The 15886-nt window shown below is 38.4% G+C and overlaps 2 protein-coding genes across 5 annotated transcripts in view; one reads left to right on the top strand and one right to left on the bottom strand.

The window, feature by feature from the left end:
* Positions 1-15886, bottom strand: part of LOC126094852 (uncharacterized) — a 207027-nt gene that overhangs the window by 32041 nt on the left and 159100 nt on the right. The window lies entirely within an intron of this gene.
* LOC126094849 (uncharacterized) overlaps positions 1-15886 on the top strand; it is a 154032-nt gene that overhangs the window by 6633 nt on the left and 131513 nt on the right. The gene's annotated exons all lie outside the window — the stretch shown is intronic.

Below are 15886 nucleotides of genomic sequence, written 5' to 3'. Positions count from 1 at the left end.
GTCTGCAAAGTATAAGTTTGTGGACATGCTATCACTCGAATAGTCAAAGACAGGAATGCATTAGGCAATTGATAGTTCTGGTAGGAAAAGCTTTTGAACAGACTTGCGAGCATGAATTCATGTAAGAATCGATAAATTGATCATTGAAATTTTAAGGAAAAGCTTTCATCAAACACCCCTTAGATTTACAGCAAATCTCGAATGCTATTTTGCAGGGTGGTCAGCATTCCAGAAATGATAACTTAACCTCCAGCATGCACCTAAAACAAACACAATAATTATTGAGTAATTACACTAACATATAATGGACTGATACTCTAATAGCAATGTATATGTTTATGGGTCCATATCATCACAACATCATTATTTTAAATAACTGTACTCTTAGTAAATAACATTTCCTGAAATGAGTAAAAATTATATGGCATCATTACCTAATTTTTAAGAAAGCAGAACTTTTTGTGGCTCTCCTCCTGAATTTGTTACTTAAGCACTAAACAACCTAACCTATTACACTTTTAATATCAGTCTGCTGTCGAATGAGTGGATGTAAATTATGTTAATGACATTGTTTACAGTATTGTTCCATGTAGAAAACGATGCATGGAAGGGCCTTAGAATGTTAGTAAGAGGCTGTTTCTAGAATAAAGTGTTTCTTCAACTCTAGTTAATCATTGTTCACAAACAGAATCATGGAGTACAGAAGTGTTGCGCCTGCCAAGGAAAACATGATTGTGGAGACCTCAGACAGAAGAATGGCTTAGATTTCAGTCCTACATGATATCTTCTCGAGCCATGGCAATGTAGGACGTCTGCAGTGCACTAACCACCAGCGGTCACTCCTAATACTAACATTTCAATCAACATTTTGTCAGCTTGCACCTCACCTTATCTGGAGTGTCTGCAGTATTAGTCCAGTGGGAATGTTATAGAGCATGATTGTTTGATATGCTATTTGTGTAGTGTGAGCGCCCACCATTTTGCTGGTAAAGATAGCAATTCCATTCAAAGCATGACCCATTCTCATGTGTGACCTCACATTATCTCATAGTGATCATCTTGTACTCATATCTCAACATGAAAATATTTGTAAAGGCTGCTAGTACAATGTTAAATAAAGACACAATTAGTAGCTACATGTAACAAAAAAATTTCGATTTGAATTGAGGTAGAAGTAGATCATCACAGCCTTAATAAACACAAATTTTTTCCTTGACATTTATAGTAATTATAAGAGAAACAGGTCCAAATCTCCAGGATAAATACATTCACATTAATGAATATATGCAACAATTAAAATACTGCCTCAACAAAGCAAGGAATGTATTACAACAATATTGTAAACTTACACACAATTAATTTACATCAATTTTTACATTATTACCTATTCAGAATACCTAATATGTTATTTGCACTTTTCAGCTCAGTTAATACCTCTTAGTTGTCACTGTTCTTAATTATCCGGTCTACCTAATTAGTGATATCATCATACATTTATAAACCCTGCAAATAATGAATAAAGAATGACATGCAGTTAGACGTTCGATACTCAACATCAAGTTTTTCAATATTTCCATTTAATATTTCTGTCCACTCCAGAAGATCGGAAACTATAATTCAGAATTGAAGCTTTGCAGGATCATTCAGAAAGATAGTTCACCACACCAAAGTGATTGTAAGCAATTGTAAGTAACTTGAATTACGAAATTGTCTCCTTCGTATGGTCAAGTGCATATAACAGCATAATGACTAATTTAAAAACGAATAAGACTTTCATCTACTACTAATCTGTTCATTATTCTCGTTGCCTTACGTAACAATTGTCCAGATTTAGTTAAAAGTGTACAACATTTTCCCATCATACTCTGTTACCTTATGTTGGAAATCGTTACTTTGGATTTGTTTAACATGAAGCACAAATTTGTCTTATGAAACCTATCCCCTTGTTAAGAATTTCTCTAAATTCTCCTTACTGTAGATTATTACAGGTAGGTAGACTGTGAACCTCAATATCGACGTTTGGTGCCAAGCAGCTACCTTCCACATTAGTGATTTTCTTTTATTTCTTTCATCGTTTCTCCCATGCACACAAAAATAGCAACAGTGAGAACCATTAGCCGGTTATCACTTGCGTCATAGTCTTCCATTTTTCTTTCTTTATTAATCACGCTATTTGTATATGGACTGACCCAAATAGGATGGGATACATCAGTGTCTCCACTCCGATGTTTATCTGACTTTGAGGTGTCGTTCATCACATATTGGGTATTAATTATTAAACATTGTTTCCATCCTGAACTAATACTCATTATCAACATCACTAAGACGTGTGATCCCTACAGACATTGAGACTTTATTTTATACGTTGTGGCTCGGAAGCAACCAGACACCAAACGCATTTTTCACGGATCTCTTGAATGAAATCCTTGCTGTGTCGGTCTCGAAGCTTTCGTCTTCCCAGACATACTCTGTGGGTGACAGAGCAGAAGGTCAGTTATGCCATTTGAAAATCTGTTCGTTCCTAAAGACATCTGTGCCATTAACTGCAGTGTTTGATTAGCATATTGCAATTGGCAACCCAGTTATCAAGGGTATAACAGCAGAAGTGCTTCTTATGAGCTTTCAGTAGGGTGTCTATCGACACGTTGCTGGCAATCTAACCGCCACAAATGGCAGTGAGACTTGTCGCTACGCAAATTCGGCTAGTCTTTCATCTCTTTTATATACTCGTCTTGACGCCTATTTAGAACGTGAGACATGAGGCTCGTATGCTCATTCTAAAAATAACTGATTGCTCATCTTAGACATTTAGCTGAAAGGACAATTCGTACATTCCGAGTGTACATCTGGAATTCCTGATTTTCCTCATAAAATAAAATAAGATTTTAATCTTTTCCGTCTTAACCTTCTACTTTATTAGTTTACTAATTTACTACTGCAATGTATTACATAGCTCGGCAGTTTCAGGCAGTGTGTGATGCATATCGATATTAACAATCAGACCTAGTTTGTCATTGAGTAATATGCTATAAATGCCATTCCATGTAGCCTGAATCTTTCTTGGCTGCTTATAAATCAACTTCACGTTTAGGAAGTATGAGGTGGGGTGGTTCTGGCCGTAGCGTGCATATGCCGAGAATGCAAAATTAAAGTATCTGTGATCAGAAAATGAAATGAAGATCCCTATGCAATCATGCAAGTTTCCTTATAAAAGACAGTAAACAAGTTGCGTAAAGGATAACTACTTATTAACTTCTGAATTTAACAGGTGTAACCTCATCTTTAAATGTAAATACTTGTGTATGAAATACATTGGTCAACCACTTCACAGCAGCACAGTTTAGTTAAAGGTGGCGTCTTTCTGTTAAATGAAAATACAGGCTTATAAAAGTAGCTGTTTATATCCATTAACGAGCATTCAAGTGAGAAAACTTTCAACAAGATAGAATACCGGAAAGTTCTAACGAAAAGTGAACTCGGAAATCAAACATTATTTACAGATGCAAAAGGTATCCTGCAATTCGAAAAACTAACTGCAGTAGTCAATTACCGTTACGACTTACTCTACAAAGATAACATATACCACGCCCCGCAAACTGCTCCACGAGAAAGCATTGCAACCCGAATCTTAGCAGATAAACGCCCATCACACGATTCCGTGCGCGCCGGCTGTGGGCGGAGGTCAGTAGCGTACTGGCCCCTTTTATCACGTGCAGCGGATGAGGACTGCACCAAAACCGCCGTTCGTGGAGGCAGGAGGGAGAGTGTCTAAAACTGCAGTTCTAACTTCTCTCTCAGGTTTAGGAGAAGCTCCAAGTCATCCAGCAACGACAGTAATGATTTCGAGCGCTGTACAATCTCTAGATATGTTTTGCCGCTATTGCGACCACCTCTCCAATGAAATTTCAAGATTTCTGCAGAGCACCAGCAAAAGTGAAACTTTTTGCTTATTTTGTAGGGTAATGGGGCATAAAAAGAAGATAATTGCCTAGCAGGTCAATTTCCATAACACCCACTGAGACCAGATTCTACCGATTCCCACAGAAAACTTCCAACCACCACCCCTTTAACTGAAGGAGACATTCCCTCATGTAATCATCGCACCTTGGTAAGAGCGCATTCTAACAGCCCAGTGTATGATCTCCCATCATATGCCAGCCTCGAGTCGGAGGAACCAGCGAGCGTGGTGGATGCACTGACCCTGAAGACCACTTAAAGTTACACATTTATGGCGGTGGCAATGGTTAAACGATTGGATCCATCTTCCATTTGACTTTATTAGGCTGCCGTGCAGAATACATACAAACATACAGCTTCTCACAGGCCGAAATGAACAGTTGTTACAATTCCTAACTTGACCATACGCAATATGTGGAATTCCTTGTGCATAATGGCAAATACATTAGAAAGGTTACCAAAGGACTTTGCGTTCTTAATGTCTTTCACTTCTTTATAGGGGGTCTTCTGATTAATATATATCTCTACTTCTATAACAACACCTTTTTTCAGTTTATACAAGGTATCTCATGTTTTCTTCAGTGTGCCCTATTGTAAGTTCATGTGTTGTAAAGTAGTCACTCAAAGCAGCTTTATGACTGGGATTACAGCATTCTTTGAATCTTATCGTAAGCTTCCTTCTTGTTTGTCTACGTATTCTTCATCATATAGACCACAGATGATGTTAGACACCTCTGATTTATCATATACGTCTTCTTTCTGTATCTTGTGCCTTAACAATTTCCCTTACCTCATTATTTATTTGAAAAACCACTTTAGCAGTACCAATACAGAAACCTGTTTTATTGTATCAGGGATCTTTGCCTAAATATGGCATCATTACAGACCTAGGGTTTCCTTTATTTCTTATTTTCTGTAGCCTTATCACTTCTTGTCTGCACTTCTCTTTTAACCAAAGCTGTGTTTTGTAAACCTTTTCTCCTGCCATAAGGTCAGACCCATTGTCCACAACTACGTGACGTAAAATGCTATTCTCACTGTCTATACTTTCTACAGATATGCGTAATCAACTGAACGTGTCATCATGGCATGAAAAGTGCACACTAAAAGGATATGGGATGAAATGAAGACACATGTATGATTGCTTCTGTGGTTGTTAGTTTCCTAAATATGTTGTAAGTATGTCATTCATTAAGTTTGGATATCTTCAAAAAGAAGATAGCTTATAGAATTATTTTCTTCTACCTACATAACACAGTTAATATTAGGAAGTAGCTCATTTAAGTTACTGTGTAGGTGTTCAATCTATGTTGTACTGCAACTGAAAAGTATGAGCATGTCATCAAGGTAGCGTTTATATTTGTTAGTGTAAAAATTAATTTTCTGAATCATCCATGATAATGTTTGCTAGTGTCCCTGCTAGGTGATTACTAATTCCTAAGCCATTTCGCTATCTTCTGAAGGTCAAACTGAATACAAAATACTTTTGAGACGAAATTGACTGAATTGATCACATACCAATGCAATTTGCTAGTTATTCATTTTCTTGAAAGTCGGTCGACTATTTTTGATGTTGTTAATTATTTCTTCAACTGGTACATTTGCATATGGATTGCTAAGCTCTAACGGTAAGAATTTAGCTGCTGGAGTTCTAACCTCTAAGGTGACCTGAATCAGTTCTGTTGCAGTTTTTAATATGTGACTATTTGTCATTCTGTAGTTTTCAGTAGTAATCTGATTCGATTCTTGACTTACAAAGTGACAAGTGCAATCAATGTAATTGAAAATTGCTCATAGGGAAGCGCAATCTTATGTATTTTTGAATTAACTCTAAGCTTATTATCGATTGAGTTGATACCTAACCAGTTCTTCAATGAATGTCAGTAAAAATTGGAACAGGAATTATTACCTTCCCCTTAATTTCGTCTCTGTATTTACCAGTGGGAGCTTTAGGAATCTTAAATATTTGATCATCTTTTAATAAGAGTTTTAGTAATATATGCAGTTCTGAAAGGATGACAAGTGAACTGCCTTTGTGTGCCTTAAAATTTAATTCGTTATTGTCTGTACCAATAATACCTAGGTCACATTTGTGAAACCTTTGTCTTTTGCCAGGTGTTACACGCTCTTTTATGATGCTGTCAATACATTTCTCTAAAACATCGATACACATATGTACAACACACCCCTCTATATTCTTCAGTCTGTGGAGGATGGTTTCCTTACCTATGTTTTGCTTTTAATTCACCTTTAAGCAATTTATTTTTACAATATATCTTGATATTCTCAGACAGATCATTCCTAACCTTGATATTCATTTATCAAGAATATAGAAGTATAAGCCCAGAAAAAGTATAGGGGAGGAAAAGGATCCACCTTGGTACAACAAACAGATTAGTAAGTTGCTGAGAAAGCAGAGAATTTATCACAGTCGTTTTAAACGTAGTCACTTCCCCGCTGACAAACAGAAATTTTGCGACATAAAAGCAGCTGTCAGAAGGACAATGAGAGACTCTTTAACAAATTTGAAAGCAATATTTTATCTGCAGATTACAAAAATTACTCCAAAAAATTTTGGTCCTCTGTAAAATCTATTAACGCTCAAATATTTCAATACCTTCTCGAGCTGACAGTACGGGTAATATAACTGATGATGATGATGAAATTCTAAACCTAGCTTACAGCAACTCGTTTACGATAGAGGACTGCAGCACCATTCCCCCTTTCAATTATCTAACAAACGCAAGGATGGCTGACATAGTGTTTAGTGTATCTGAGATTGTAAAACAGTTAAGATCCTTAGACCCCAGGAAGGCATCTGGCCCAGACGGTATTCCCGTTAGATTTATGTTTCCTATGCTACAAATATAGCACCATTCTTATCCGTCATCTATCAGAACTGCGACAAGTTCCACGGGACTGGAAGAAGGCCCAGGTCATACCAATCTACAAAAAGGGTAGAAAATCTGATGCACATATTTATCAGCCAATTTCACTGGCATCGATTTGTTGTAGAATCATGGAACATATTTTGTGTTCAGACATAATTTTCTTTCTAGACTCTGAGAAGCTTATCTGCAGAAACCAACACGGTTTTAGGAAACAGCGATCATGCGAGACACAGCTGGCCCTCTTTGTACATGATGTACAACAGGGTCTAGATACCGGCTCCCAGGGTGATGCCATATTTCTCGACTTTCGAAAGGTGTTCGACTCAGTTCCGCACTGTCGCTTGCTACAAAAGGTACGCCCTTACGGTGTATCCAATGACATATGCGGTTGGATAGAATGACTGGCAGTTATCTCTCAATATTAGAAAGTGTCGCCCTGAATGGGGTAGCTTCAATAGAAACAAGAGTAACTTGAGGTATGCCCCAGTGCAGCGTAATAGGTCCTCTGCTTTTAACGATTTACATAAACGATTTGGTTGATGGTATTGACAGCGGCCTTAGACTGTTTTCCGATAAGACTGTAGTCTACAGGAAAGTAGTATCACACGAAAGTTGTGAACAAATCAATGAGGATTTGCAGAAAAGAAATGAGTGGTGTAATGACTGGCAGTTATCTCTCAATATTAGAAAGTGTAATTTACTTCGTGTAACAAGGAGGTAACATAAGTCAAGTATCTATGTGTGACTTTTCGAAATGATCTCAAATGGAATGATTAGTTTACACAAGTAACGGGTAAGGCGAACTCTAGATTGCGGTTTATTGGTAGAATCCTGAAGCGATGCAGTCCTTCAGCAAAAGAAATAGCTTACAATACGTTAGTTCGTCCAGTCTTAGAGTACTGTTCGTCTGTATGGGACCCTTACCAGTTGGGTCTGATTCAAGGGATTGAGAAGGCCCGAAGAAAAGCGGCAAGATCCGTGACTGATACGTTTAGCCGTCGCGAGAGCGTTACAAATTTCATAGAAAGTTTGAAGTTGGACACACTTGCAGATAGACGAGACGCTAAACAGTAGGTTCTGCTCTCTAAATTCCGAAATCCAATCTTCACTGAGGATGTAGAGCATATACTATTACCACCAACTTTCAAACCACGTAGTGATCATCATTCAAAGATTAGGGGAATAAGAGCTCGTACTGAGGGGTTCTGATTCTGAGAGGCGTTTATCCCTTGCGCGATTCGCGAGTGGAACGGTGAGGGGGGTGGGGGAGAAATATGACTTTGGCACGAATTGTGCCCTCCGCCACACACCGCTTGATGGCTAGCGGTGTATTTATGTAGATGTAGATGTAGAAATGCATGACATGTTCACGTATATTTCATAAGAGAAACAGCACAGTTGTGGATCAAACATCATCAACCAGACTTTTAAGGTCTTTTAATTGGTTACTATTACATAAAAAATGTTACTAAATAATGGTATGTTAATCTGAATAAAGGTGCTATAAATGTGAAAGAAGGAATGGTATGTTCATCTGAATTTTCAGCACATATTAGGCATAAGATTTCACAACTGTTGCAAGTTACATAATTATCAGAACTCGTCACCTGCAGCTTACTTATTATTCTGATCAATTGCCTTAATTAGTAACTAATTATCCAAACGCTCATAACTTTTCATCACATGGCATTCAAAAGTATACAATAATTCATTTGCGAGTCGGTTTTTTGAACATTTTCTTGCAGGGCATTAAAGTAACAAAAATTTGTAGCATCAAGAATTCTTGTCACACTGTAACAATCAGTAACCACTAGTAGTACAACACAGATTCAAAAACTGTACAGTAAATTCCATGAGCTTAATCCTTATATAATCTTGACTATTCAGGTAAGAGTATATATTGCTATCAGTTTATGATAGCTCAAGAGTGTAAAAAATCACTTGTAGCCTTTGTGACCAGGAATACATAGACTAACAGGAAGGAAGCTTAACATAAGATTTAAAGAACATTGTAAACCCAGGCATATATCTTCTTTGAGTGACAAAACTAGAAAATACAATGTGGAACATTGGAAAAACATGGAAATGTTTCATGAAGTGGAGAAAGGTAATCAGATTCATCTTCTGAAGGAGGCAGAGATGTATAACAATCTGAAAACCCAACATAAAAGATACTTAATGTCCAGAGAGAGCCTAACAACACAAAGTACTTTGACAACTTTGTTGATGTCTTTGCCAGAATGCAGGTCAAATTATACCAATGTCCCTTATGCCATGTTGTAAGTTAAGGCTACATAGCTTGTGTTGAGTCCTCATAGTCAATTTCAGCATGATTCAATGTCATAGATGTTTTGTAAAAGTTTAGTACTATGGCAGGATAAAAAGTTTAAGGAATGTATCATGATCTTCGCTTTTGGCGTTGTATACACAGTTTGGTGTGGTGAACTATCTTTCTGAATGATCCTGCAAAGCTTCAATTTTGAATTACATTTTCTGATCCTCTGGAGTGGACAGAAATATTAAGTGGAAATTGGCAAGTGAATATGCTATTAATAGCCTTTTGAAAAACTTTCTGTTGAGTATCGAACTTCTGACTGCATGTCATTCTTTATTCATTATTTGTAGAGTTTATAAATGTATGATGACATCACTAATTGGGTAGAAGGGATAATTAAGAACAGTGACAACTAAGAGGTATTCTCTGAGCAGAAAATTGCAAATAACATATTAGGTATTCTGAATATGTAATAATGTAAAGATTGACGTAAATTAAATTGTGTGTAAGTTCACAATATTGTTGTAATACATTCCTTGCTTTGTTGAGGCAGTATTTTAATTGTTGCATATATTCATTAATGTGAATGTCATTATCCTGGAGTTTTGGCACTGTTTGTCTTATAATTACTATAAATGTCAAGGAAAAAATTTGTGTTTATTAAGGCTGTGATGATCTACTTCTACCTCAATTCAAATCGAAATATTTTTGTTACATGTAGCTACTAATTGTGTCTTTATTTAACATTGTACTAGCAGCCTTTACAAATATTTTCATGTTGAGATATGAGTACAAGATGATCACTATGAGATAATCTGAGGTCACACATGAGAATGGGTCATGCTTTGAATGGAATTGCTATCTTTACCAGCAAAATGGTGGGCACTCACACTACACAAATAGCATATCAAACAATCATGCTCTATGGCACTCCCACTGGACTAATACTGCAGACACTCCAGACAGGGTGAGGTGCAAGCTGACAAAATGTTGATTGAAATGTTAGTATTAGGAGTGACCGCTGGTGGTTAGTGCACTGCAGACGTCCTACATTGCCATGGCTCGAGAAGATATCATGTAGGACTGAAATCTAAGCCATTCTTCTGTCTGAGGTCCCCACAATCATGTTTTCCTTATCAGGCGCAACACAGTTGCTTCTGTACTCCATGATCTAATTGTGAACAGTGATTAACTAGAGTTGAAGAAACAGTTTATTCTAGAAACAGTCTCTTAATCCCTTTCTAAGTCCCATCCATGCATCGTTTTCTACACGGAACAATACTGTAAACAATGTCATTAACATAATTTACATCCACTCATTCGACAGCAGACTGATATTAAAATTGTAATAGGTTAGGTTGTTTAGTGCTTAAGTAACAAATTCAGGAGGAGAGCCACAAAAAGTTCTGCTTTCTTAAAAATTAGGTAATGATGCCATATAATTTTTACTCATTTCAGGAAATGTTATTTACTAAGAGTACAGTTATTTAAAATAATGATGTTGTGATGATATGGACCCATAAACATATACATTGCTATTAGAGTATCAGTCCACTATATGTTAGTGTAATTACTCAATAATTATTGTGTTTGTTTTAGGTGCATGCTGGAGGTTAACTTATCATTTATGGAACGCTGACCACCCTGCAAAATAGCATTCGAGAATTGCTGTAAATCTAAGGGGTGTTTGATGAAAGCTTTTCCTTAAAATTTCAATGATCAATTTATTGATTCTTACATGAATTCATGCTTGCAAGTCTGTTCAAAAGCTTTTCCTACCAGAACTATCGATTGCTTAATGCATTCCTGTCTTTGACTATTCGAGTGATAGCATGTCCACAAACTTATACTTTGCATACGCTGAGTATGGACCAGTCACAGAACAGCATGTACTGTGTCACGTGTTTATGGGCTTTGTTTTATAGTGGACAAAGTGTTGTCCTTAGTTTTGCGATCTTCTCATCTCGTGAGTTCCACATGTTCTGTTCTGGACGACTTGTGTCGCAATTTGCTCATGGACTCTAGGTAACTGAATTGACATTACATTCTGATGGCTATTCTCACACTACAAACTACATCTACAGCTACACGGGTCCTCTGCAAATCACATTCAAGTGCGTGGCATGGGGTTCATCTGGCACCTTCACAATTCTCTATTATTCCAATCTCGTATTGCGCGTGGAAAGAATGAACACATATATCTTTCTGTACGAGCTCTGATTTCCCTTATTTTATCATGTTGATCGTTCCTCCCTATGAACTTCGGTGTCAACAAAATATTTTCGCATTCGGAGAAGAAGGTTGGTGACTGGAATTTCGTGATAATATTCCGTCACAACGAAAGACGTCTTTCTTTTAATGATTTGCAGCCCAAATTCTGTATCATTTCTGTGATACTCTCTCCCATACTTTGCGATAATACAAAACGTGCTGCCATTCCTTAAACTTTTACGATGTACTCCGTTAGTCCTACCTGGTAAGGATCCCACACCGCGCAGCAGTATTCTAAAAGAGAACAGACAAGCGTATTGTAGGCAGTGTCCTTAGTAGATCCATTAGATTTTCTAAGTGTCCTGCCAATAAAACGCAGTCTTTGGTAAACCTTCCCCACAACATTCTTTATGTGTTCCTTCTAATTTAAGTTGTTCATAAATGTAATACCTAGGTATTTAGTTGAATTTACGGCTTCTAGATGAGACTGATTGATCGAGTAACCGAAGTTTAACGAACTCCTTTTAGCACTCATGTGGATGACCTCACACATTACGTTATTTAGTTTCAATTGCCACTTTTCGTAACATTCGGATATTATTTCTAAATCGTTTTGCAGTTTATTTTGATCTTCTGATGATATTATTAGTCGATAAACGACAGCGTCATCTGCAAACAACCGAAGACGGCTGCTCGCATTGTCTCAAAAATCGTTTATATAGATAACTACCTTGGGGAACGCCAGAAATCACTTCTGTTTTATTCGATGACTTTCCGTCAGTTACTTCGAACTGTGACCTCTCTGACAGGAAATCACAAATCCAGTCACATAACTGAGACGATATTCCATATGCACGCAATTTCACTACAAGCCGCTTGTGTGGTACAGTGTCAAAACCCTTCCGGAAATCCAGAAATACGGAATCGATCTGAAATACCTTGTCAATAGCACTACACACTTCATGTGAATAAAGAGCTAGTTGTGTTTCACAGGAACGATGCCTTCTAAACCCATGTTGAATGTCTCAATAGCCCGTTTTCTCCGAGGTAATTCATAATGTTCGAACACAATATATGTTCTACAATCCCGATGCATATCGACGTTAACGATATGGGCCTGTAATTTAGTGGGTTACTCCTACTACCTTTGTCGAATAATAGAGTGACCTGTGCAACTTTCCAGTCTTTGGGTACAGATATTTCGGAGAGCAAACGGTTGTATATGATTGTTAAGTATGGGGCTCCTGCATGAGCATACTCCGAAAGCAAAGTAATTGGTATACAGTCTGGAACAGAAGACTTGCTTTTATTAACTGATTTAAGTTGCTTCACTACTCCGAAGTTATTTACTTCTACGTTTCTCAATTAGGCAGCTGTTCTCGATTCGAGTTCTGGAATGTTTACTTTGTCTTCTTTTGTGAAGGCATTTCGGAAGGCTGTGCTTAGTAACTCTGCTTTGGCAGCACTGTCTTCTATAGTATCTCCATTGCTATTGGGCAGAGAAGGCATTGAGTGTTTCTTGCCGCTAACATACTTCACATATGACCAGAATCTCTTTGGATTTTCTGCCAGGTTTCGAGACAAAGTTTCGTTGTGGGAACTGTTATAGGCATCTCGCATTGAAGTCCATGCTAAATTTCGAGCTTCCGTAAAAGATCACCAATCTTGGGGATTTTCAATTTGGCATGCTTGTTTCGTTGTTTCTGCAACAGTGTTCTAACCCGTTTTGTGTACCAAGGAGGATCAGCTCAGTCGTTTGTTAATTTATTTGGCATAAATCTCTCTATTCCTGCCGATACTATCTCTTTGAATCTCAGCCACATCTGGTCTACACTTATATTATTAATATGAAATGAGTGGAGATTGCCTCTTAAGAAGGCTTCAAGTGAATATACATTTTTTCGCTTATTTTTCGAGGATTTGGGGATTGCAGTGTTCAATCTCGCTACGACACCTGTGTTCACTAATCCCTGAATCGGGTTTGATGCTCGTTGTTAACTCAGGATTCTTTGTTGCTAAGAGGTCAAGTGTGTTTCCACGACCGTTTACTCTTCGCGTGGGCTCATGATCTAACTGCTCGAAACAATTTTCAGAGAATCCGTTAGGCACAATTTCGGATGATATTTTATGCGTACCTCCGGAATTAAACATGTATTTACGCCAAAATATTGAGGGTAAATTAAAATCACCACCAACTATTATCGTATAGGTCTGGTATGTGTTTAATATCAAACTCAAGTTTTCTTTGAACCATTCAGCAACTGTATCATCTGAATTGGGAGGTCGTTAAAACGATCAATTTATTATTTTATTCCGGTTGCCAACAGTGACCTTTGCCCATACCAAATCACAGGAAGTTTCTACTTCAGTTTGACGACAAGAAAAACTACTTCTGACAGCAACAAACACGTCACCGCCAACTGTGTTTAGCCTGCCCTTTCGGAACACCGTTAGGTTCTTCGCAAAAATTTCGGCTGAGCTTATGATAGGCTTTAGCCAGATTTCAGTGCCTATAACAATTTGAGCATCAGTGCTTTCCATTGGTGCTTAGAGCTCTGGTACGCTCAAAAACACAGCTACTTCAATTAACAAACGATATACCAATGGTTCCTGTATCTACGTTCTCCCTATGTTCAGCCTGCACCCTTTGTGACTGATGCCCTACTTGTGTTTTCCCGAAACCCTCTAACCGAAAAAACTGACCAGTCCACGCCACACAGCCCCGCTACCCGTGTAGCCGCCTCCTGCGTATAGTCAACACCTGACCTATTCAGCGGAACACGAAACCCAACCACCCTTTGGCGCAAGTCATGGTATCTGCAGCCTACACGGTCGCAGAACCGTCTGAGCCTCTGATTCAGACCCTCCACTCGGCTCTGTTGCAGAGCTCCGCAATCGGTCCTATCGACTATATTGCAAATCCTCAGCTGTGCTTTCATCTTGCTAGCAAGACTGGCAGCCTTTACCATTTCTGTTAGCCTCTCGAAACTAGAGAGAATCTCTTCTTGCCCAAAGTGACACACATCATTGGTACCAACGTGAGCAACAACCTGCAGTTGGCTGTACCCTGTGCTCTTCATGGCTTCCACGAGAGCCCTTTCCACATCTGGAATGACTTCACCCGGTATGCACACGGAGTGCACATTGGTTTTCTTGCCCATCTTGTCAGGCAAGCCCATAAGTGGCCCCATAACGCGCCTAACATTGGAGCTCATAACTACCAATAATCCCACCCTCTGCAATTGCCCAGAACTTGCAGGCTGAGTGGCTTCCTCTAAAACAGTACGGGCGACAGCATCTGGCTCACTGAAAATGTCAGCCACAGAGATCACCTGGAACTTGTTTGTCAGACAAACCGGGGAGGCCTTACGTGCTGCCGCTTGGGAAGTCTTTCGCCGCCTGCTTCGCCCCGGGGCGACCTCCCACTCTACCACAGGTGAAGGGTCAACTTCAGTGCAAGCAGTAACTAGGATAACCACCGGTGAGGACCGATCTGCATTATGGTGAAGTTCCAGGAAGCCTTTCGCAGCTTGGTACAATACTCCGCATGCAATCTATCAGGGTGTTAAGTAGGCTTTCATTTGTATTCATACTTAACTTGCTTTGTTCAAAGAGACATGTTACGAGCCATGTCTGAGGTATAGTATTTGATTCTCCTTCATTTACCAGTACAGTCGGAGGTGATGGCCATATCACATTATCGCTTATTCAAAGGCGTTCTTATCTGCCACTATGTTAAGAATTTTTCTTTGTACAGTTTCTCACATATTGTGGCATTTTCTCCCACATGGTCACCGGGCGGATTGCGTAATCCTTCACTTGTTATTGCTTTTGAATTGAGTAATAGTGATAGGTACTTGGTTAAAAGGTGTATCATTTATCTTCCTTCCCAAGTCAATTTATCATTCAGTCTAGAGTCTGCGTTTAATTCGTACACTAAGTTTACTGCTAACTCTGACTTCAACAGGCCTATTAGTTCGTGTGTAGTAAAAGTGCAATCAGCAGACGCTGTCCCAAACAGCAGTCAGCAGAAGATCGTTGAAATCTTTGCATACATCTCAGAAAGTAAGTAGTGTTGCTGAGATTCTGAGGCAACTTGTTTTCGAGATTATATCTGATATAATGATTATACTTTATGTTCTTTCGCACACGTCTCTTGACTATCAGATTGAGGCTCACATCCTCATTGGTCTTGGTCTACATCCATGTCATATGTAGTATACTTTCGTTGAACAAAGCTATAAAACTTTGAGAAGTAGCTCTGGCCCTAAATTCTTTCCAGTATTCATTCATGTCTCCCCTTGTTCCAATTGCAAAATTTGATTATTTTGTACTGCATATTTTTTAAAAACTTTCTCAAATAGCGTTATAAGTTACTCCTTGAGTAATGATTGTCTAGACAAGGCCACATTTTCAGGTCAGCGCTCTATACTGTAGATTATGACTCCATAAGAAGAAATCCAAACTGCCATTCACATCACTGTGCAACATACACAGATAATATTATGATACAGGTAGTATAATATCGGGCCGCATTACTCGTTTACACCTG

Source organism: Schistocerca cancellata, chromosome 8, assembly GCF_023864275.1.
Source record: "Schistocerca cancellata isolate TAMUIC-IGC-003103 chromosome 8, iqSchCanc2.1, whole genome shotgun sequence".
In the NCBI taxonomy this organism is placed as follows: Eukaryota; Metazoa; Arthropoda; class Insecta; order Orthoptera; family Acrididae; genus Schistocerca; species Schistocerca cancellata.
Note: the sequence above shows the minus strand (reverse complement) of the source record. Positions and strands in the feature narration are given on the sequence as shown.